The sequence below is a fragment of the Aquarana catesbeiana genome, linkage group LG03 (assembly GCF_042186555.1).
Source record: "Aquarana catesbeiana isolate 2022-GZ linkage group LG03, ASM4218655v1, whole genome shotgun sequence".
Taxonomy (NCBI): Eukaryota; Metazoa; Chordata; class Amphibia; order Anura; family Ranidae; genus Aquarana; species Aquarana catesbeiana.
The window spans coordinates 283,977,397-284,001,898 of NC_133326.1; the positions used below are offsets into that span (position 1 = coordinate 283,977,397).

Here is a 24,502-nt window from a genome sequence, read left to right on the forward strand (position 1 = left end):
GTTTTCTATAAAAGATAGCAAGGGGCCCAGTGGTACCTCGTGGAGAACCATCTAACCCATTGGAGTGATTTTTTTTCTGACATTTATGATACATAATCATATTGGTTACTTCTGTTCATACAATATTTACTAACCAATGTTGTCTTTATCATGCTGCCCAAAGCATTAGTTAGTAAGATGCACTTTTATATAGGCTTCACCTTCTATCATTACCCATGATATGATCGTTACAGTGAAAATTGAAACCAAAACGTGCCATTTAAAGCCAGCCTGTACTGATAAGAGTCAACCCAAGGAAAAGGTGTTCCAATTCGTATACCACGATGGACTTCTGGGTGAGGTGCTTGTTGTTTCTTGGGGATATTCACCACTTCACCCTGGTATGTGAATTGGAGCACCCTTTTCTCCCGGGTTAAATATAATGGTGTATAGGACAGACATTCAATTTTGCCAACACCTGTTGAGATTGCTTAAAGCAGTTGTTCTCAACTCCTGTCCTCAGGACACACTAACAGGCCAGATTTTAAGTATTACCTTGGGGAGATGCAGACTAGAATACTACAATCACTGAGCAGCAAATGTTATCACCTATGATATTTCAGTTTGCTTGCAAAACTGGCCTGTTAGTGGGTTCTGAGGACAGGAGTTGAGAACCAATGGCTTAAAGCAATGTAAACCCACCATTTCATATTCCTGATATGAGCCTGCTGTACCATGTACTTGTATGAAAAAGTATCCAGTTCTCTTTGTATTGCTTTCCTTGTGTGAAATCCCAGGTGTTCGAGTTAGTCTCTGTGCTTTCCTATTAAAAACTGACCACATTAGGCATGAGAGCACAGAGCGGTCAGTTCTCTAGCTGTGCTGTGAACTCTTCTTCAATGATCACACTTGTTCTGACCCCCCCCCCCCCCCTTTAACGGCATTTTACTCCTGTAAAAATGCTACTCAACCCTCGTCATACACACTGAAATCTTTTCAAAACCACGTATCTAGCTTCATATGATCCAATAAAAACCCGTTCCTCCCGACTTATGTTGTTTACACATAAAAGACAGGGTGACCTTGGAGTCTCCAATTTCAACAAATATTTTGCAGCTGGGCAAACTGCCCCCTTGACCTCCCTGTGGGTAGACCTGGACATATTTTGCTGCTCACCAGTTGCTGTTTGCTCATATCCTAACATTACCTAAATTTAGACCCGCTTCTATGAGCCCTCTCATGAGGCATACCCTTGCTATTTGGGACTCCACTAAATACTAATACTAGTAAATTGCTCTCGCCACACTTCCTTCTCTCACCCCTTCTGGGTAACCTGATATTTACTCCGGGACTGAAATCCTCCGGAGCCTTCCATTGGTGGCACCTCCATAATTTTTTTTGTGCACTTTCATCTCTCAATGGCCACAACATCTACACTTGGGTAGAAATTAGGGAAAAATACCATGCCCCCTCCTCTGAATTATTTCAGTTCCTACAAATAAAACATTGGCTCTCCACTAGAGCTGCACAATTCTGGATAAAATGAGAATCACAATTTTTTTGCTTAGAATAAAGATCACAATTCTTGCGGCGTAACATCATCTTTCTCATTACACAAAAAAAAAAAAAAAAATTGGGCTAACTTTACTGTTTTTTTTTTTTAATTCATTGAAGTGCAATTTTTCCCCCAAAAAATATGTTTGAAAGACCGCTGCCCAAATGCAGTGTGACATAAAATATTGTTACGACCGCCATTTTATTCTCTAGGGTCTCTGCTAAATATATATTATATTAATATATATATATATATATATATATATATATATATATATATATATATATATATATATAGATATATATATAAAATTAAGTAATTTTCTAGTCAAGAAGGCATACTGATTTGGGGGGGGGGGGTTACTTTAATGTCTCGTTGAACCCTCTCCAAGATACCTCTAATGGCGCACCCATTCCCTATAAAGCACTATGATCAATTAAGTCACAACTGTGTGACCTATTGCTTCACGACTCCTGGCGTACACTAGACCCCAATGGTAGAGACTTTACCTTTTTCTCTAACCCACATCAACGATACTCAAGAATCGACTATCTGTTCATTTGTCAGAAAGACTTACCCCTACTTCACCAAGCATCTAACGACCCCATGTTCTTATCGGACAACCACCCAGTCTCCATGTCCATATCCTTCCCAAAGTTGCACACCCACCCTTCGATTTGGAGGCTAGACCCCTCTCTACTTACGGATCCCTCTATAGTAGCCGAGGTTAAACTTCATCTCAGGCAATATTTCATAGAAAACAAATCTACAGTCTTTCTCTGTCATCAAATGGGAAGCTCATAAATGCGTAATAAGGGGCATTCTAATTGCAGCTGCTGCCAAACGTAATCAAGAAAGACAGAGACGCTCTCTCTGAACTGACTGGCCGCATCCAGAATCTAGAATGCGCACACAGACACAAGCATCAGACACCTTTCAAGCCCTTCTACAGGCCAGGTCAGAAATTTTAGAAGAATTGGACAAAAAAATAAATCGTAAATATATATCTTATCTCAGAAATTCTTTTACGAGTACAGTAACAAATCTGGAAAACTCCTAGCGAGAGCCCTACAATCCAAGAGAACAGCCTCAACAATACACTTCATAATTGACCCATCAGGCCATAAAACCAACTCTAACCCTGACATTGCTAAGCAATTTGTCGATTACTACTCACAATTATAAAGCCTATCCCCAACGGACTCCTCTAAGGCAGATAAACCAAGACAGCAGCTAATCCATGATTTCCTACAAAAATATAGCCCTAACCCAATTTCGACTTCTATAGCACGAGATCTAGAATGTCCACTATCAGCAGAAGAAGACAAAATAGTGCTTAAACAAATGAAACCCAACAAGAGCCTGGGCCCAGACGGACTAACCGTGGGATAATATAAAACATACACAGATCTCCTCCTCCCGTTCTTTCTCTTTTAACTACTTTGCATATCCGACAGAGCCCCCTCGAGACCTTCACTGTGATCTCAAAATCAGGGAAAGATCCCTCCTCAGTCACCAATTATAGACCTATCTCATTATTAAATGTTGATCTAAAATGGTTTGCTAAAATGTTAGCCAACCGTATACTTCCCTTGCTCCCTCAGCTCATCTCCCTTGACCAAGTTGGTTTTATACCAGACAGAGAAGCAAGGGACAACACAATCAAGACGACCAATATTCATCACTGGATAAAAGCTAACCACCACCAAGGGTTTCTCCTTTCCCCTGACATGGAGAAGGCATTTGATAGAGTGGCTTGAGACTGCATGAGGGAAATGCTCAAGGCTATAGGTCTCCGACATCGATTGTTAAATTTTATCCTCACACTGTACTCCATTCCCACAGCGAGAATTTGCATAAATGGCCACCTATCGAATGCCTTCTCCATCGAGCGGAACACGCCAAGGGTGCCCTCTCTCCCCTTATCTTTGTCCTCACCCTCGAGCCACTACTCAGACTCTTCAGAGCAAACCCTGATATTAAGGGCGTCTCAATAGCTCACCATAATCGAAATCCAATGCCCTAAACAACACACTGCCACAGGAAACATATCAGCAATGTCAATCTAACTTTCCCTTTAAAGGGAACAAGCACACGATTACGTACCTTGGCATTCAATTACCCTCCTCCCTTGCAGACCCTTATTCTAAGAAATACCTACCGTTACTGCAAAATATACATCGCGATTTAAAGTGATGGTCTATTGGTCTCTTTTCATGGTTTGGCAGGGCTGCAATTGTCAAAATGAACATACTTCCTAGAATCCTTTACTTACTTCAAACCATACTGATAAAGCTTTCACCTGCCTTTTTCTCAACGTACAAGAGTACCTGTACTAACTTTCTATGGGGCACCTCACATCCAAGAATCAGTTATTGTAGGCTGACGATTCCCAAACTTAGGTATAGAACTCCTAGATCTCCAGAAGTACCATAGAGTCTGCCAATTAACAAGAATAATTGATTGGAACGTTCACTCCAAAGTCAAGGCATGGGTTCAGCTTGAACATGCTATGTCCCCTTCCCCGCTACTCCAACTAGCCTGGATCGACCCTAGACAAACTCCGGCAAACCTGCAAAAATCACCGTTAATACACCCAACACTAATCTCCTTCCAAGAAACTTGCCGTAAACACAAAATATCCTTAATGTTAGGCATTATGACACCAATTCGCCATAACCCGGATTTCCCACCAGGAACCTCCACAACATTCCTTTCAGACATTTGGCCACACCCTCAAACCAAACAGAACAATTCTATGAGAAGAGTTGCCTTCTCATACTATAGACACTATCCCCCCGGAGGACAAATCAATTATTTCCACTGTGGTCTTACCTGCAAATCTGACACTTCCTTGAAGGGTCCAAACCCCGACACAATTGACATCTCACCCCATTCGAATCGTTATGCCTGAAAACGGAACCCCAGAGACACCTAATTTCTGACAAATATGCCTTGCTATTTGCTGAATGCAACCCCAAATCTAACTTAGCCAGTCATAAATGGGAAGAAGAACTCTCTATTGACTTATCAGACCTAGAATGGGAAAATATCTATACATACATCCACAAAAGGACGATCAATGTCTATGTACAAGAGAATGCAATCAAAATCTTTTCAAGATGGTACAGAATCCCCCGCAGGTTACAAAAAATATCTCCATCTCTCCCCCCGCAATGCTGGCATTGTAACAAGGAGCTGGGTTCGCTTTTACACATCTGGTGGACATGTCCTAAGATACAACCATACTGGAAAGAGGTTCACCGTCTCACAAACCAAATTACTACTTTTTCGCTTGAATTCTAACCAGCGCAATTCTTGCTGCATCATTCCTTGATCTCAAAAAATTACCTTCACTCATTTGCCATTCATGGCGTTCCCCAGAACCACAGTCTATAGCCGAATGGCTTAAGCGTATACAGAAAACGAGAAACTTATACACCAAGCGAAGGACACTCCCTTCAAATTTCAGAAAATATGGTCATGCTGGTTGAATTTCGTCATGACCGGCAAATACATTCAACACCTTGAATGTGAAACACCTTCAACAAGTTCTAGCGGGAGAGGAAGGTAGAATTCACAGCGTGAAGAGAAAAAATAGCCTATTACCAGCTCTGTTTACATCACATGAACAGCTGTCATTGTCTGACAGCTGATCACGTGGTAAGAGGTCAGCATTGACCCCGTACTCCGATCTGTGATCAGCTGAGTCTCATAGACTCAGCTGATCACAGCACGCTACACGCGCCCCAGAAGGGGGGGGGGGCGCGCAAGCCACTCAAGCATGGGAGGGTACCATATGACAGCCTCCCGGCAAAGAAGGTCTACGCTGTAGCCGTCATTTGGCTATAGCGTGGATGGGAAGCGGTTAAAAACGCATTGGCTGGGAAATCACATATTGCTTTTGCACCATGCAATTTCCCTGCAGTTCCCGCAGCTGCAAATGAGCTGCTTTTTTAGATGCGTGGGGGTGCCATTAAGAATGATTCACTAAAAGAGCACCGTGTTTTTACTGCGGGCGGTTGTGGGTACGGGAATCACTGCGATTCCCACACCCGCAATACTGTGAACCAGGCCTTATAGTTCACTTCACACAACTGCTGTGGTGGTATGCATTGAAAAAAATAAAACATGCTCTACTCGTTTTGAGCACAGTGGGATGCAAAGTGGTACACCACATCCTGGTGTAGCGCTGTGCACTAACTTGTGCTGCTGGGGTGAATGGGCCCTAATACTGAATGTTTTGGCTTTAAATATTGGGATTTAAGGCAGCACACTGTCATCTTTCCATTGGACCAGTGGTCTCCAAACTGCAGCCCTTTGGTTGCCTTTTCTAGCCCTTGGGGCACTTTTCCTCCCGCTGACACCAACAATGGGCCTAATTCCTGGTACTGACATCAACAGTAAATTACTATTTCTCCCATTGACACCAACCATGGGGCACTATTTCTCAAACTGACCAACTATGGGGCATGCTTCCTCCCACTGACACCAATGATGGGGCACGATTCCTCATACAGACACCAATGATTGGGCACGATTCCTCCCACTGACACCAATGATGGGACTCTATTCCTCCCACTGACACCAATGATGGGACTCTATTCTTCCCACTGACACCAATGAAACCAAAAAATTAACAGCAACCACTGCCACCAATGAATGAATTGGCCGCTCACCTCAGGGAATGACCATAAGGTCAGACAAAGCTTTAAACTTCAATGGCTAGCTTCTAGGGTCCCCGCTGTAAAAAATTTAAAACTCGGGTAACATGCCTCTTGACCGATAATCACTGAGAGAGAACAAAAATACCAATAGCGCAATATTGTCAGTAAAGTATAACACATTTATTCAATAGCTGCTTACAGTAAAGTTTGGTACGATCAGGTATAGAGAAAAACAGTCGCCTCCGCACCACACTTCCGTACACTGTAGACACCCGGAAGTGACGTCACAAGGCTCCACCTGACGCGTTGCGTCACTGGTCACGTGACTTCCTCAGGGATCTGAAGTAATACCCTGAGGTGAGCGGACAATTCATTCATTGGCGGTGGTGGTTGCTGTTTGAAAAATATATCCAGTGAAACCAAAAAACAATCACGATATGAACTGAGCAGTCATATATATATATATATATATATATATATTCTTTGCAATTGGACTTTATATTTTTTCACTTGGACTTTATTTTAATATTTGTGTTTGAATTCATTATGTTTTGCAATTTATGTTTATCCTTATGAATTTGTTTATTTCCAGCTAATTGAGCCAGCGCACCATTCTATACACATTACTCATTTCACGCAAGTGTTAGAGTGCACATTTAAATGGTTGCAGCTGTTCGTTTCATTTGATATATTGCTAGCACATGCTCAAGTCTAACACTATTCACGAAGAATATATTGAGAAATTGAATACTGTTCCATTTTACTATAAACACACAGTCTTGTGACTTTCCCCTTTGTTACCTACATTACATAGTTTGACAACAATAATTCAGGGAGGTGATGAAGGGCACATTGAGTGACTCACATCATACTCAGTGAGCATGTGTTGTAGATGTGGCCTGCAGAGGCTGGGAGCTCTTTATTTTCTACTAGATTCACAATGGATAACAAGGCACAAACATCCTCAGCTTCTGCCCTGAACATGTAAATTACAACGAAGGATGAACCATACATAATAACGTGACATGGAGGGGTTGTCTTGACGAATATGTATGGGCATATTGACAAAACTTAAAAACCAATTTGGTTATAGCACATGATAGACTAATTGCACATTTTTACACTAAAAGTTCTTGTTCTATTTCTCCTCTTAGCAGAGACCCCAAATGTAGAGTTTTGCACTACAATACTGGAAATAATTCTAGTTTTTAGACCCTGGGTGTTTTAGCGATAGAAATAGTGCCTGTAAAGCACCTGAAAACCGCCTCCCATTCATTGCAATGGGTGCTTTCACACCCGGACGGTGCACTTGCGGGACGTTAGAAAAAGTCCTGCAAGCAGCATCTTTGGGGTGGTTTGGGAGCGCTGTATACAGCTATCCCAAAAACACCCTGCCCATTGCAATGAGCGCTTTCGAATCACCTGAAAAGCGCCGCAACACCGGAGTTTTCAACCCATTTTTTAGGGTTAAAAGCGCCCCGCTAGTGGCCGAAAAATGGTGCAAAAGCACTGTTTAAACAGCGGTAAAGCGTCGCTAGAACGAGCAGCGATTTACCTCGAACGCACAGGCAGCCCCAGTGGAAAAGGGGTCTTATGCCACGTACAGACGATCGGAATTTCCGACAACCAAACCGTGGATTTATTTCTGACGGATGTTAGCTGAAACTTGTCTTGCATACACACGGTCGCACCATTGTTGTCGGTATTTCCGAACGTCAAGAACGCGGTGACGTTCAACACGTACGATAGGACTAGAAAAAGGAAGTTCAATAGTCAGTGCAGCTCTTCTGCTTGATTCTGAGCATGCGTGGAATTTTGTGCGTCGGAATTGTGTACACACAATCGGAATTTACGGCAACGGATTTTGTTGTCCGAAAATTTGAGAACCAGCTCTCAAATTTTGTTGGTCGGAAATTCCGACAAAAAATGTCCGATGGAGTCTACATGCGGTCGGAATTTCCGACAACAAGCTCACATCGAACATTTGTTGTCAGAAATTCTGATCATGTGTACGCTGTATTACAGTGCTGTTTCTTTTCAAGCTGAATTCCAGGTAAATATAAAATGTGCAAATAATGCAGTTCTGTACTGAATAATTAAAGTGGTTGTAAACCTCAGACATGGAATATGAACAAAGCATATCCCACTATAGCGTGTGATTGTCTCAATACAGAGCACCAAGTGTGATTTCTGTCTGCTGCCCTGTTCCTCTGCTTCCTGCACAAGTCACTTCTGACAAGTTTTCCTGAAAGCAAAACAAGGTGACATGAGAGGGATGTCCAGAACACAGCCTGTGATTGACAGCCTCAGCTCTGTTCTTGTGTGCTGTGTGAGGGGAGGGGGGTGATCCTTAGCTCTTACTGGGCTCTGTAGAGTGGAACAGCTCCCCACCTTCTGTTTCCTGAAAGCTCAGACACACTGTATAAATTCTACACTTGTAACAGCTTTAGAAATGAAAAGACTGCAGATAAACAGGTACAACTTATATAGGAGGATGTGTTTCATCCCTGTGTATCACCTGGGGCTGGTCACTTCACTGGGTATATGTAAGGATTTACACCCACTTTAAATTTATTTGTAAATGCAAGCAGTGTAATTACTTGAATCTGACTTGGTATCAGCATCTTGTATTCCCTGCACAACAGGGCTCAGACTAGCAATTAGAGAAGTAGGCAATTAGTTGTACAGCAGAGCTCATGTGCTCCAAATACAGAAAGGTTTCTTCACAGTAAGAGCTGTGAAAATGTGGAATAGACTCCCTCCAGAGGTGGTTCTGGCCAGCTCAGTAGATTGCTTTAAAAAAGGCCTGGATTCTTTCCTAAATGTACATAATATAACTGGGTACTAACATTTATAGGTAAAGCTGATCCAGGGAAAATCTGATTGCCTCTCGGGGATCAGGAAGAAATTTTTTCCCCTGCTGTAGAAAATTGGATCCTGCTTTGCTGGGGTTTTTTCGTCTTACTCTGGATCAACTGTGGGTAAAGGATTGTGTATATGGGATGAATTTTTTTTTTTTTGGTTGAACTAAATGGACTTGTGTCTTTTTTCAACCTGACTAACTATGTAAAAATGATCATACAGGAAGAGGAGGAAACAAAGAGATGAGCGCATTACTCTGCTGCTTCTTCTTCTTTCACTGTCCAGTTAAAGGAGGGGGAGGGACAAGACCTGTAGTGCACCTAAAGTGGGAGAAACGTCATCGCTGCTCCGGCCAATTACACAGCTCAGTTTGCAAACCCGGAAGGAAGACCGGGTGAAGATGGGAGAACCTGCAGCGGTGACAGTGCGGTGCTAGAAGGCTTCGTTTTCAGGTAAGTTTAACATAATGCGCTAGTATGCGATGCATACTAGCACATTAAGACACTACCTTTCAGGTCAGGAAAAAACACCCAGTGATTTACTACTGCTTTAACTGTGCGACAGAACTGTGTAAATCTCAGGAACAGATGGACAGAAGTACAAACCCTAGGCCAGGTTACCCCAGGTTAACTGTCCCCCATGTATGTATTTTTCTGCCTGTGTAGCTTCAAATATTCCGACACTGAATTATTAATTTACTAATCTAAAGTGTTACTAAATCTTCAACAGTAAAATCAGTCTGTCTATGCGGTAAAGCATGCTTGTTATACTCACTGTGGAACCTAAGAGGTTAATCCTCTGCATTGTCTAAAAAGTCTGTTTCATCCTATCTTCTCTGGTTCTCCCCTTCTTCCACTGTCCTCAATCCATCTCCTGATAGTACAGAGCCTTTGGAGTACACATGCTCAGTTTGGTGTGTATTGCTGGAGAAAGTTTTTTGTTTAATTTCTTGGGAGAGAGCATGTGATCAGCACAGGGCCAATCAGCACTGTCCAGATAGAGAGTCAGGGGTCCTGCAGCCTTATAAGACAGTCAGAGTAAAATGAAAACTCCTCTGAACTAAAGTAGAGCTGAAAGAAGTCACAAGACTGCTATATACTGCTGATGAGAAAAGGTATTTAGCAGTTTATATTTAGTAAAATAATTGAATTTCCATGTTCTGTGTACTGTGGGAGATCAGATATAGTGAATGCAGGGTCCTGGGTTAGGGACACTTTAATTAAAGATATGGCAATCAAATCAAGCTAAACCCTACCTGCCTGTGTGGAGTGTTTCTGAAATAATCCTTTTTTTTTTATTTTTTTAACCAATACAATGAATATTTTCCTCTGTCTCTCCTGGCAGTGAAAGGGCTAGAGAATAGCAGACTTGCAGCCAACAGTAAAAGTTTGTAGAGGAAACAAAGATTCAGTGATCCCTGTGAGCAGAGCCCAGTACACAGTACAACACATGAAGCTGTCAGCCCTGTTCTGTTACTGAATTTAATTACAGTCAATAAGAGTCTCTCAGCATGGAGAACTTATAGGGGGTCAATCTGCATGCACTAAATTACCTCAGGCAGTCATTCATAAATGACGGCTCCATAACTCATTGAGGCTGACAATGTGTAATCAGCGGCGCAGGCATATTGCTCATACTGACATGTCAGCCAGGAGCAATGGCAGTGGCCAATAGGGAATCTGCATGCTATGTGCTTGTTAAAGTTAACACAATTGTTAACATGCGTACAGTGTAAAATACGGCAGAAATTACAGGCCCGGATGCAGCTGTGTCCTTTTCCTTTTAGCTGCGTGGAACATTTCCCTTGCTGTACATGGCTGTGTGAATAGGCCCACAGACCAGCATACAGCTGCGTACAAAACTATACATCAGCGTGAATGAGCCCCTAATTTCTTTGGGCCCCTAAATACACGTCAACATAGTAAAATTCTTGCAGGCTGCGGCCTGTATTAAAGCAGACGTTCATTCTGTTCTGTTACTTCCCTCCACTGCACTCCTCCTTCCATCCTCTGTAGGTATCATGCGGTTTTGTTCATTTTTTGTTTAGGCAAAAATGTCCAGGTCCCGCCTCCCTATGCACAGCAATCGCCTTAGGCCCAGGTGCTTTGATGGGGGGGGGGGCAGAGCCCCCATGCCCCAAGCACCCCCCCATGTTGAGGTATGCTTGTTGCCCCCCTTTCCTGCCAGGCTGCATGCTCGGATAAGGGTCTGGTATAGATTTGGGGGGGGATAACCCCATGCCATTTTTTTTTTATTTTGGCATGGGGGTTCCCCTCAAAATCCATACTAGGCCCATGGGTCTGGTATGGATTGGGGGGGGGGCCCACATCATTTTATTTTTAAATTCTTGTGCTCATTCCCTCTTGCTCCCCCCTTCCCTTTCCTTCGCTCCCCTCTTCTCCCCCCCCCCTCCCCCTCCTTATCAGGCCGGATTGAAATTGGTTACTTACATAATTTTATCTACGATGGTATAATACTATAATGCAATAAGGTGTATTGTTAAGTGATATTTCTGACATCTGCACAACTGGAATATCTGATAAACAGAGACTACAGGTTGAAGGTAGATTTTACTGTCATTATCCTCTCTACTTTGAATGCACTAAATTATCTTGTAATGTAATGCTGATTTGTTTAATAAAAATTTTCTGTTAAAAAAAAATTCTGGCGAGGAGTTCCCTATAAAATCTGTACCAGACCCGAAAGGGCCTGGTACTGATTGGGGGGACCCCCACGCCGTTTTATTCACAATTTTTTATTGCCAGCAAGGTTTTTTTTTTTTTTTTTTAAATATCAGTTGTCAGTAGGAAACCCCGCTGACAGCTGATGAGTCATCTGTTGTTAAGGACGTGGTGGCCAGCTTCCAGGACCGCTGTAAAGGTAAACGTTTTTTCACCTTAATGCATTCTATGCATTAAGGTGAAAAAACTTCGGACAATACCGCCACCCCCAGCCCCCCCATTTTACTTACCTGACCCCTCGAAAGTCCCGCGCTCGCTCCCGACATCCCCTTCGCCACTCAGCCTGGCCGCTGATAGGCTACAGTGGATGGATTGAAAGCAGCGCAGCCGTTGGCTCGCGCTGCTGTCAATCACATCCAATGACACGGCGCGCTGGGGGGCGGTGCCGAGTGATACAGTGAGCGGCTATAGCCGCCGGCTGTATCACGGGAGCGCGCCCGCAAGAACTAACCACCATGCGAGGGAGCTCGCATTAAGGTGTTGAGTCCTTGCGGGGAGGAGCTGAAACAGCCACCGAGGGACCCCAGAAGACCAGGTTCGGGGCCACCCTGTGCAAAACGAGCTGCACAGTGAAGGTAAGCATAACATGTTTGTTATTAAAAAAAAAAATAATAACTTTACAACCCCTTTAACAACCAACTACTGATAAAGACACCGGTGGTCGCCGTCTCAAAATATTTGCATCTGAACGGCATCTAAATTGCAGCTGGTTAAAACAGGTGTTTTAAAAATCTGCAGTGAAAACGGAGGGGATATTCTCACCGGACATGTGTGAACCTAGCCTTAAGGTAAGTGGGGGGTGGAAAAAAAAAAAACAGAACGGGGCCAGGCGGGTGCAGATCCACTTAAAAAGGAGGACAACTGTCTGAGAGTGGAGTTCCTCTCACTTTGGGAGATGTTCTCTTTTTTTTTCCCTGTTCCATCTCTAGGACAGGAAGTGAACAGAAATTACCTCAAATTGCTCACAGAATTGTTGTCAAGTTAACCAAAGCAATTATTGCTACAGCCCTTAGGAAAATACAATTATTATTATTATACAGGATTTATATAGCGCCAACAGTTTGCACAACACTTTACAACAAGACGGCAGGCAGTACAGTAGAGCTTACAATCTAGAAGGGAGGGTCAAGTGATACAAAAGTTAATAGCTGTGGGAGATGAGTTGATGGAGAAATTAAAAGTACCGTTGTCAGGTGGGGACAGAATAGGCTTCTCCGAAGAGAAGGGTTTTTCAGGGATCGTCTAAAAACCGCAAGCAGATTAGGAGACAGCCGTACAGATTGGGGTAGGGAGAGCCATAGGATGGGAGAGGCTCAGGAAAAGTCCTGGAGGTGGTAGGTGATGAGGGAGCTAGAGAGCAGGAGGTCTTAGGAGGAACGAAGAGAACGATTTGACCCTTATTTTGCTTTATTTAAATTTCAAGTGTTTTTTCCTGAAACGTCACTCTTTAAATCAAGGTGCGTGTTATACGCCGATAAATACGGTAATTGATTTCTGCTTTTTTTTTTTACCAGACTGCCCAGATGCTGATAAGAAGGATATTGTTGCACGCTAATGCCATAAATGAGAAATTCCCCAAGCACGAGACGTGTTTTTCCCTTTTTCCCCTAGTTATTTCTCTGTATTGCCATGTTTCCTCAGTTATTGCAGTGCGTTAGGTCAAACCTGTAAAAGTAGCTGGGAATTGATCTTAAGTCGATACGTCAGTATCTTTATGAAAAAAAAGAAAAAAAAACCCTGGTTGTAAAATGTGTGGTTTGTCCTGGATTTTTTCTACTGCAAAGTAGATCATACCAGTGAGTCATATGAAATGACGACAGAGCGGATTTTCAGAAATTCCCTCATCGTTAGTGTATTAATACTTAGGGCAGATTCCTAATTCCATTTTCATTAGAATGACTGCCCTAAAAATCCTGAAAGCTAAAATCTGATTAAAATGCCATGCGTAACAGCACATAGCAGGTATCTGCTATAAAATGCGGGAAAAAAAAAAAAAACAATATAGTGTAAATGTTTCATCTCATGTAAAGAAAACCTAATTCCAAAATACCCATCTCAGAAGTAGCTTCCATACTCCAACAATTACAGCTATTAGAGGGCCGTGTCTGTGTGCAATGGGGCCCCCCGTTCTCTGTAACTGCCATGCAGAGGGTAAGTTCTGATACATAAAACAAATTGTTCCCATATAAAATAAATACTGATTTTATGTAAGTATGTTGCTTATTGTTCTTGCTTCCTATGTAAAGACAGCCCTGGGCCCCATTACAGACATACAGTCTACTGTGACTATTGAGCCTTTCCTCATACTGCCATACCAAATGCTAGCTCTAGGCATTAAAAACTAAAGTCAGCTTTACTGTGATATCCAAAAATATGCTGCCTGACAATGTCAGAACAAATACTATTAGATGATGCAAGCTTATTTAACCACTTCAATACAGGGCATTTTCACCCCCCTTCCTGCCCAGACCAATTTTCACTTTTCAGCGCTGTCGCACTTTGAATGACAATTGCGCAGTCATACAACACTGTACCCAAATGAAATTTTTATCATTTTTTTCCCTCACAAATAGAGCTTCCTTTTGGTGGTATTTGATCACCTCTGCGGTTTTTATTTTTTACGCTATAATCAAAAGAAGAGTGACAAGTTTGAAAAAAAAAAAAAAACACAATATTTTTTACTTTTTGCTATAACAAATATCCCATTTTTTTTTTTTTTTTAAATTTTCCTCAGTTTAGGCTGATATGTATTCTTCTACATATTTTTGGTTAAAAAAATGCCAATAAGCGTATATTTATTGGTTTACAAAATAGGGGATAGTTTTATGGCATTTTTATTATTAATTTTTTTTTTTTTACTAGTAATGGGGGCGATCTGCGATTTTTATCATGACTGACAGATCGGACACTTTTGACACCATTTTGGGACCCTTGGTATTTATACAGCGATCAGTGCTATACAAATGCATTGATTACTGTATAAATGTCACTGGCAGGGAAGGAGTTAACACTAGGGGGCGATCAAAGGGTTAACTGTGTGTCCTAGGGAGTGATTCTAACTGTAAGGGGCGGGGACTCACAAGGGGAGGAGACACATGATAGGTCTCCTCTCACCTGACAGGACATGGATCTGTGTTTACACACACAGATCCACCGTCCTGGTTGGTTAACGGGCAATCGTGGGTGCCCGGCAGACATCGCTCCTGAACGCAAACGCAGCTAAACGCGGCTTGTAAACGCTGCTAAGCACACGTTTTTAAACGTGGATTACTAGCTGTGATTTTCCAGCGTTCGGGAGAGGTTGAGAAACGTCCCGTATATATGAAGCCTAACACAATCTGAACATTCTAAAGAATAAATAAAGCTGAAGACAGCAGATATACAAGTAAAACTTATGTAGGGAGATTTGTTTCATCCCTATGTATCATCTGACGCCGATCACTTCCCTGGGTATATTTGAGGGTTTACATCCACTTTAAAATGTACAGTCTGGAGGAAAAAATGGAAAGCAGAGACATGGATGAAAGAGTGTGAATATGGGTCAGGAGGGCAATATTTTCTATATGAAGCTAAGGTTAAGAACATGGGGATAGGACCTCAAATGAGCAACAAATACATTTCAAAACTAATCCTAGTATTATTTTACCAAAAGTAGTTAATGCTTGGAATAGATTTCCAGCAGAGGTAGTGAGTTAGTCAACAGTAAATGGATTGAAACAAGCTTGGCACAAACATAGATTTATACTAAAGACAAAAATTTATGGGGCAGACTTGATGGTCTTTTTTTCTGCTGTGACTTCTTCTATTTTTCTAGCATCACACAACCACAATCCTAGTACTACGATCTTAGCACCCCGACCCCAGTACAGTACTACGATCTCAGCACCCCGACCCCAGTACAGTACTACGATCTCAGCACCCCGACCCCAGTACAGTACCACGATCTCAGCATCCCAGTACAGTACTACGATCTGAGCACCCCAACCCCAGTACAGTACCACGATCTCAGCACCCCGACCCCAGTACAGTACTACGATCTCAGCACCCCGACCCCAGTACAGTACCACGATCTCAGCACCCCGACCCCAGTACAGTACTACGATCTCAGCACCCCGACCCCAGTACAGTACCACGATCTCAGCACCCCGACCCCAGTACAGTACCACGATCTCAGCACCCCGACCCCAGTACAGTACTACGATCTCAGCATCCCAGTACAGTACTACGATCTGAGCACCCCAACCCCAGTACAGTACCACGATCTCAGCACCCCGACCCCAGTACAGTACTACGATCTCAGCACCCCGACCCCAGTACAGTACTACGATCTCAGCACCCCGACCCCAGTACAGTACTACGATCTCAGCACCCCAGTACAGTACTACGATCTCAGCACCCCGACCCCAGTACAGTACTACAATCTCAGCACCCCGACCCCAGTACAGTACTACGATCTCAGCACCCCGACCCCAGTACAGTACTACGATCTCAGCACCCCAGTACAGTACTACGATCTCAGCACCCCGACCCCAGTACAGTACTACAATCTCAGCACCCCAAACCCAGTACAGTACTACAATCTCAGCACCCCAGTACAGTACCACGATCTCAGCACCCCGACCCCAGTACAGTACCACGATCTCAGCACCCCGACCCCAGTACAGTACTACGATCTCAGCACCCCAGTACAGTACTACGATCTCAGCACCCCGACCCCAGTACAGTACTACGATCTCAGCACCCCGACCCCAGTACAGTACTACGATCTCAGCACCCCAGTACAGTACTACGATCTCAGCACCCCGACCCCAGTACAGTACTACGATCTCAGCACCCCAAACCCAGTACAGTACTACGATCTCAGCACCCCAGTACAGTACCACGATCTCAGCACCCCGACCCCAGTACTACGATCTCAGCACCCCGAGCCCAGTACAGTACCACGATCTCAGCACCCCAGTACAGTACTACGATCTCAGCACCCCAGTACAGTACTACGATCTCAGCACCCCGACCCCAGTACAGTACTACGATCTCAGCACCCCGACCCCAGTACAGTACTACAATCTCAGCACCCCAAACCCAGTACAGTACTACGATCTCAGCACCCCGACCCCAGTACAGTACTACGATCTCAGCAACCCAGTACAGTACTACGATCTCAGCACCCTGACCCCAGTACAGTACTACGATCTCAGCACCCCAGTACAGTACTACAATCTCAGCACCCTGACCCCAGTACAGTACTACGATCTCGGCACCCCAGTACAGTACTACAATCTCAGCACCCTGACCCCAGTACAGTACTACGATCTCAGCACCCCGACCCCAGTACAGTACTACGATCTCAGTACCCCGACCCCAGTACCATGATCTCAGTACCCCGACCCCCAGTACCATGATCTCAGTACCCCGACCCCAGTACCATGATCTCAGCACCCCGACCCCAGTACAGTACTACGATCTCAGCACCCCAGTACAGTACTACGATCTCAGCACCCCAGTACAGTACTACGATCTCAGCACCCCGATCCCAGTACAGTACTACGATCTCAGTACCCCGACCCCAGTACCCCGACCCCAGTACCATGATTTCAGTACCATGATCTCAGTACCCCGACCCCAGTACCATGATCTCAGTACCCCAACCCCAGTACAGTACCACGATCTCAGCACCCCGACCCCAGTACAGTACTACGATCTCAGTACCCCGACCCCAGTACCATGATCTCAGTACCCCGACCCCAGTACCATGATCTCAGCACCCCGACCCCAGTACAGTACTACGATCTCAGCACCCCGACCCCAGTACAGTACTACGATCTCAGCACCCAAGTACAGTACTACGATCTCAGCACCCTGACCCCAGTACAGTACTATGATCTCAGAACCCCGACCCCAGTACCATGATCTCAGTACCCCAACCCCAGTACCATGATCTCAGTACCCCGACCCCCAGTACCATGATCTCAGTACCCCGACCCCAGTACCATGATCTCAGCACCCGACCCCAGTACAGTACTACGATCTCAGCACCCCAGTACAGTACTACGATCTCAGCACCCCGACCCCAGTACAGTACTACGATCTCAGCACCCAAGTACAGTACTACGATCTCAGCACCCCGATCCCAGTACAGTACTATGATCTCAGTACCCCCGACCCCAGTACCATGATCTCAGTACCATGATCTCAGTACCCCGACCCCAGTACCATGATCTCAGTACCCCAACCCCAGTACAGTACCACGATCTCAGCACCCCGACCCCAGTACAGTACTACGATCTCAGTACCCCGACCCCAGTACCATGATCTCAGTACCCCGACCCCAGTACCATGATCTCATTACCCCGACCCCAGTACCATGATCTCAGCACCCCGACCCCAGTACAGTACTACAATCTCAGCACCCCGACCCCAGTACAGTACTACGATCTCAGCACCCCAGTACAGTACTACGATCTCAGCACCCCGATCCCAGTACAGTACTACGATCTCAGAACCCCGACCCCAGTACCATGATCTCAGTACCCCGACCCCAGTACCATGATCTCAGTACCCCGACCCCAGTACCATGATCTCAGTACCCCGACCCCAGTACCATGATCTCAGTACCCCGACCCCAGTACAGTACCACGATCTCAGCACCCCGACCCCAGTACAGTACTACGATCTCAGCACCCCGACCCCAGTACAGTACTATGATCTCAGCACCCCAGTACAGTACCACGATCTCAGCACCCCGACCCCAGTACAATACTACGATCTCAGCACCCCGACCCCAGTACAGTACTACGATCTCAGCACCCCGACCCCAGTACAGTACTACGATCTCAGCACCCCGACCCCAGTACAGTACTACGATCTCAGCACCCCGACCCCAGTACCATGATCTCAGTACCCCGACCCCAGTACCATGATCTCAGTACCCCGACCCCAGTACCATGATCTCAGTACCCCGACCCCAGTACCATGATCTCATTTCCCCCGACCCCAGTACTATGATCTCAGCACCCCGACCCCAGTACCATGATCTCAGTACCCCGACCCCAGTACCATGATCTCAGTACCCCGACCCCAGTACTATGACCTCAGACCCCAGTACTATGATCTCAGTACCCTGACCCCAGTACTATGATCTCAGTACCCCGACCCCAGTACCATGATCTCAGTACCCCGACCCCAGTACCATGATCTCAGTACCCCGACCCCAGTACCATGATCTCAGTACCCCGACCCCAGTACCATGATCTCAGTACCCCGACCCCAGTACCATGATCTCAGTACCCCGACCCCAGTACCATGATCTCAGTACCCCGACCCCAGTACTATGATCTCAGTACCCCGACCCCAGTACCATGATCTCAGTACCCCGACCCCAGTACCATGATCTCAGTACCCCGACCCCAGTACTATGATCTCAGTACCCCGACCCCAGTACTATGACCTCAGACCCCAGTACTATGATCTCAGTACACTGACCCCAGTACTATGACCTCAGACCCCAGTACCATGATCTCAGTACCCCGACCCCAGTACCATGATCTCAGTACTATGATCTCAGTACCCCGACCCCAGTACCATGATCTCAGTACCCCGACCCCAGTACCATGATCTTAGTACCCCGACCCCAGTACTATGATCTCAGTACCACGACCCCAGTACTATGATCTCAGTACCCCGACCCCAGTACTATGATCTCAGTACCCCGACCCCAGTACTATGATCTCAGTACCCCGACCCCAGTACCATGATCTCAGTACCCCGACCCCAGTACTATGATCTCAGTACCCCGACCCCAGTACTATGATCTCAGTACCCTGACCCCAGTACTATGACCTCAGACCCCAGTACTATGATCTCAGTACCCCGACCCCAGTACTATGACCTCAGACCCCAGTACTATGATCTCAGTACCCCGACCCCAGTACTATGACCTCAGACCCCAGTACTATGATCTCAGTACCCCGACCCCAGTACCATGATCTCAGTACCCCGACCCCAGTACTATGATCTCAGTACCCCGACCCCAGTACTATGATCTCAGTACCCTGACCCCAGTACTATGACCTCAGACCCCAGTACTATGATCTCAGTACCCCGACCCCAGTACTATGACCTCAGACCCCAGTACTATGATCTCAGTACCCCGACCCCAGTACTATGACCTCAGACCCCAGTACTATGATCTCAGTACCCCGACCCCAGTACTATGACCTCAGACCCCAGTACTATGATGACAGGTGCAGAGCCTCAGGACGAAGGTAAAATGAGTTGTGTAAATGGAATCAGCTGACAAGCAGAGCAGTGCAATGAGCTGATGAAGGAGAAGTCGGCAGGTGCTGTAGTTTAGTAACACACATATGACAGACAGACTAGTCGGCAAGTCCCGGTATAACAATAGTAATTTCACCCTAAGGAGCTCCCCATTCCCACACTTACATGTTGAGTCTCCCGAACATTCCATCCCGCAGTGTGCCGGTCTCAGCACTCCCTCCTCCTGATATCACAGGCGGCACATGTCTTCACTTTGTACTGTACACAGCGCTGTCCCCGGGCCGTCACGTGACGCGGTGTGCTGTCTACATCCACAGAGTGGTGGTGGTGGAGGAGCTTCTATGTGTGGAGGAGCTTCTATGTGTGGAGGAGGCTTCTATCTGCTGAGCTGGTTTCTCTGCTCCTGGTGACAGAACTAGTCCTTGTTCTTAGGAAATCCCAGCCGTTTGGTATGCACACCCAGCCATAGCCTGGAGACCAGGGCTGCCTCAAGGGGGATCATTTAGCATGTTCTGTAGAAAATAAAGGGCATGAGACCAAAATAGTTATGTGTAAACAACTTGTCACCTGTCATTCTATTCAAAAACAGAGATTTTCTGCTTCCCCTCCCTTCATGTCCACATTTCACGCCTAGGCGTCTGTGACGTAGTATGGAACACATGTCTACTGCCTGCAGACTCCTGGGATATGAGCATCCTCCATCCCACAAGTCTTCAGGCTAACCCGAGAACAATGGGAGGGTGTGTGCCGCTAATCGCACCCAGCGCTAGCTGAGGAGTCCTATTGGTTACAGGTTATGGATACTGTGGCAATATGTAAACAAATTGATCCCCAACGGGAACAAATTTGTGTAGCAGGAAATTGAACCCCAGCGGGAGCAAATTGCTGTAGCAGAAAATTTTGCATGGCTGCAAGACACTACAGTACCCAAAATTGTCCCCTGGCTACACTTTAAAAGTTTTTACAGCTCATCAACTTAGGCTGGCCATACATGGTTCGAATCTTAGCTGAATCAGCAGGATCCGGTCTAGATTCAAACCATTAATGGGCAGGCTGAATGTACCAAGCTGATCGTTCAACTAGGGTGCAACCAGCCTGCCTGATTCGCTTGCGTTTATCACAAGCAGCTGCTATAGCGGCTAGCGATAATCACTATCCCGCGCTGAAATGGCTTCCCCTGCCCTCCCATCAGAAGACAATGGCTGATTCCCTTGTCAGCACTGTCTGTGTTGATGGGGGAATTTCTTTCCTGCAACCCATGATTGGGGTTGCAGGAAAGGGGGGGTTGCCAAAAGAAGCAGAGCACCGTGCTGCACCTGAAGTGGTAACTGAACTCCGTACATGCTGAATGGTTGGTGGGTTTACAGGCATGACACAAGCTCGGGAACCTTGACAGCCGAGCAGGGTCAACAGTGGAAATACATGGGGGATACAGGATTTCACACCGGCTGTAGCATGGAGATCGGGGGGGGGGAGTTGGGGGTCTGTCAATGGAGGCAGAGCGTCAGTAGTTGGGTAGTGGAGGGGGGTTGGGGATCTGTCAGTGGAGGCAGGGGGTCAGTAGTTGGGTGGTGAAGGTCTGTGAGTGGGGGGGGTTGGGAATCTGTCAGTGGAGGCAGGGGGTCAGTAGTCAGGTGATGAAGGTCTGTGAGTGGGGGTGGTGGTTGGGGATCTGTCAGTGGAGGCAGGGGGTCAGTAGTTGGGTGATGAAGGTCTGTGAGTGGGGGGGGGGGGTTGGGGATCTGTCAGTGGAGGCAGGGGGTCAGTAGTTGGGTGATGAAGGTCTGTGAGTGGGGGGGGGGGGTTGGGGATCTGTCAGTGGAGGCAGGGGGTCAGTAGTTGGGTGGTGAAGGTCTGTGAATGGGGGGGGGATCTGTCAGTGGAGGGAGGGGGTCAGTAGTTGGGTGGTGAAGGTCTGTGAGTGGTTGGGGATCTGTCAGTGGAGGCAGGGGGTCAGTAGTTGGGTGGTGAAGGTCTGTGAGTGGTTGGGGATCTGTCAGTGGAGGCAGGGGGTCAGTAGTTGGGTGGTGAAGGTCTGTGAGTGGGGGGGTGGTTGGGGATGTGTCAGAGGTGGGAGGGGGTGGTAGTTGGGGTTGGGAGAAAGGCAGTAGGTGGGGCGGAGGTCTGTCAGTGGGGGGCGACAGTTGGTAGGATTTGTTTTGCAGTGTGGGGGACCGGCTCTGAGGGTGCCTGCCCCCCCCCCCACCTTCCCCCAATCCCTGGAGGAATCGGTTGCTTGGTCTGGAATACCCGGGCCTATTGTTTGTCCAAACCTGGTGAGTGGTCTTGCCTCCGCCCCCTTCCTGTAGCTTTCTGCAGGAAACCTGTAATGGGTGGGGTTTGCTGGGCCCCCTCCCACAGCTCTGCTGTCTGTACAGCACATTGAAGATGTCACTGCTACTTTGACAAGTAATAACTGGGTTTGTAACTGCATTTGGTGCATGCAACATGGATTTATATTCTTTTCCGCTATTCAGAAATTTGAATGAAAGCTGGTGACAGGGTCCCTTTAATGGTTGCCATAGACGCTTTATTAATTTTTTTCGATCGATCTCAGTAATCAATCTGTAGCAGCGGTGACCTGTCCATTAGGGGCGCACGGGTGCCCCCCCCCCCCCCCCCCGTCCATGCATCCAGCCCCCTGATCTACATACAGGGCGCCTCACTATGGAATCCAATGGGGGGGGGGGGGTTGAAGCATGAGATTAGAGTCAGAGGCTCTAATAGGCTTCAAAAAAGGGTGGGCTCGGGTCGCAGTGCTCTGCACCCAGTTGTGTGACGATAGTGAATGAATATTCACTATTTTCAGACTAAATCTCTTCATGAGACCCATTTCCCGATTGGCCAAAACGTCAGGTGATCCTATTGGGTACCTAGGAGGAGGGAAGAGGCGACGCACGGCCGTGCTGGAGGAGAGGACACCGTAGCCGCAGCCCACCACCTGCCACCTAGATGGGGTCCCGCCGTGCTCGAAGACACTGGAGCCGCAGTCCGCCACCCGCCTCCTAGATGGGGTAAGTGCTGGACCGACCGGCAGACAGCGGGGGGGAGGGGGGGGTGTTTGTCACCCACCCCCCCCAAAAAAAAAAAAAAAAAACAGCCGCCACTCATCTGTAGTCAGCAACCCAATTGATACGCCAAACACAAGGAAGTGGATTTTAGTTTGATAAATTGGAAGTTCGATAGTTGGAAGTTACAATAGTAAGTTATTCATCACATCTCTGTTTCCATCGTGTAATCTCATAATCTAATCAACTGAAATATGATCAGATTCATGACCAAAACATCTCAGTGTTGCTAAACTTTGCCAAACGAACGATAATTTTAGACTCTGGCTGATTGACTCTTTTTGAACAAATCCAAACTAAATAAGAATCAAGTTTCAATCAATCAGAAAGGAAGCTATGGCTTTTTGATTAGTTGCCGATTCGATCATTTTGTCCAGCATAAGAGAAAACTGCAAAAAACCTGCAGTGCAAAGGATATCCCACAGTATTACAGGTTATGGAAATTACTTTTTATCTTATATGACAATTATCATATATTGTATTCGGTATAACTTTACATTATGGCATGTCATACGATACCTTGTTTGTTAAATCTCTTTTGTACGTAATTTCCCTGAAGGCATACGTGATTTATTTGCTGACGTTGTAGGTCTGAAACCAGTTTAACAGTATAGACTATTTTTAAACTATTTTCCTCTGGGAAGTTGTATTCATAATTACACAATTAAGAGAACTTGATGAGGACAATAATATATAATAGGAGGCTATCATTATTACACTGCTTTTATGGAGAACTTCAATGGAACAAAAGCTTTACCTATTCTGCTGCCTGAAGCTATGGCTGAATGGTCTACTTTTCATGCATTGCACTGCTTACCATAAATATGCCTTTCGTTTAGAATGTATAGCTTTTTTTTTTTCCTTTCTGTAAAGAGCATTTTCGAGAAAGCATCTTCATAGTTAACAATAGGTGAAACCCCATACTGCTGCTTATCCTACTTGGAATTACAGTGCCTAGAAAAAGTATTCATACCCCTTGAAATTCTCCACATTTTGTCTTGTTACAACCAAAAACGTAAATGTATTTTATTTGGATCCTATGTGATAGGCCTACACGAAGTGGCACATAATTGTAAAGTGGAAGGAAAATGATAAATGGTTTTCCAAATTTTTTACAAATAATATGTGAAAATTGTGGCGTGCATTTGTATTCAGCCCCCCTGAGTCAACCACCTTTTGCTGCAATTACAGCTGCAAGTCTTTTTGGGGATGTCTCTACCAGCTTTGCACATCTAGAGAGTAACATTTTTGACCATTTTTCTTTGCAAAATAGCTCAAGATCTGTCAGATTGGATTGAGAGCATCTGTGAACAGCAATTTCAAGTCTTGCCACAGTTGCTCAATTGAATTTAG

The 24,502-nt window shown here is 45.7% G+C and overlaps 1 protein-coding gene across 2 annotated transcripts in view; it reads right to left on the reverse strand.

Annotated features, from left to right (window-relative positions):
- PLEKHG7 (pleckstrin homology and RhoGEF domain containing G7) overlaps nucleotides 1-20,494 on the reverse strand; it is a 129,383-nt gene extending 108,889 nt beyond the window's left edge. For both annotated transcript variants that reach the window (XM_073620185.1, XM_073620184.1), the window contains exon 1: nucleotides 20,247-20,494. The gene's annotated coding sequence lies outside the window, so the exon portion shown is untranslated. The remainder of the gene's footprint in view (nucleotides 1-20,246) is intronic.
- Between the last annotated feature and the right edge of the window lie 4,008 nt (nucleotides 20,495-24,502).